This window comes from Montipora foliosa, chromosome 9, assembly GCF_036669935.1.
Source record: "Montipora foliosa isolate CH-2021 chromosome 9, ASM3666993v2, whole genome shotgun sequence".
In the NCBI taxonomy this organism is placed as follows: Eukaryota; Metazoa; Cnidaria; class Anthozoa; order Scleractinia; family Acroporidae; genus Montipora; species Montipora foliosa.
Window position 1 is genome coordinate 21,190,478 of NC_090877.1, and position 1,464 is coordinate 21,191,941.

Sequence of the window (1,464 nt, forward strand, 5' to 3'; positions counted from 1 at the left end):
ATCTTCGGGATAAAATGTTAGTAAGGCAAACTAGTTGAAATGAGCTTTCGACCGTGTCAATGAAAGCATTTCAGTTCTGCAGTAAATTCATCCTGTACCATCGAGGCGTATACCGTGAAAAATGCTTAAGATACAAAATAAATGTTGGATTATTGAATACAACTGCAAACTCCAAATTGGGTTGGTAGACAGTGGCTTTTTGTCTTTCGCTTCGGACCTTCAGAATCGAATTAAACCAGCGTCAAGTTCGTGAGATCTCCTCGTGCATCAAGGCGGGACAAGCCTACCAGCTGATTGGCATATTAGTCTTCAGTGATAGTCGCCTTCACAATTAAGATGGTATCATCGCGTGGAAATTGAGTATAAAAACATCAAAAATCCCCCTCAGTTCAATACCTTCAACTTTACGTATACGTTATTCTTCTAAGAAGGCAATAGCGGTGATGGCGTGATTTTTAGAAGACCTACTGCACATTTTTGTGGCCATTTGTTCATTCTACATCATTCACATGCCATGGTCATTGTCACTTTTTGTATTCTTTACATTTTGTTTCCCGAACTGTGGAGATGCACGAAACAATTTCTACTGTCTATCTCCTCGTTTCGCTAAAGGTTAAGTGTCGATTTCTATTTAAGCCATTAGTAGCTGTTACAGCTTTCATATCGTCGTTGTAATCGGTTTCATGAAATGACGTATTTGGTGCTTTCTGGAACTCAACGTGTCAAAACTACCTTAGTACTAACGACACCGAATCATCCCCCGAAAATTTAGTTGGTAATTCCTTTTGAATCGGATAGAGTATTCATAATAACTGACTGGTAAAATATTTCAATTTTTCAAAATTAGGAATTCAAATCATTTCTTAAATTTAGTTATAAAAACGAGCGATAAAAAAAAGAATGACGTTTCGACTGTTCTACGTATACGGTCATTTTCAAGGTCAAAAAATCCGCATATATACAATTTCTGAAACAATGGAATGAAAGGTTAAAAGCTCAATATTTACGTATACGAACAATAAAAATTAACAGAATGCGAAAATGAAGAGCAAATAAGAGGTGAAGAGAATGAAAACCACAGCTTTGTGCGGATGGAATCACTCTGTTTGTTTAATTTTGGCTTAAAGAGGCTAGGTCACGCTATTTTAGGTAATTTTGTTTAATTTTGTTAATTATGAGCTCTAAACGTCAAATTGGCAGAGCAAGCCTCTTTCATTTGCAAAATCACGGCCACGTAACAACTGAGAATAATTTTCCAGCTGTGTAAATGACATTTTGATATAGACTGATATAAATTTGAAAAAAGGTGGGCCGACGTTTTTCAAATTTTCTCAAATTCAATCCATTTCAATCCTCTGCAGTTTTCTCCATCCATGGCCCTTCTTGGCTTCCCTGTGTTTTGTTAGAGTTCTTCCATAGTTTTGAACAGTTATTTTGATATTTTAGTTAATTCTATGACCATTC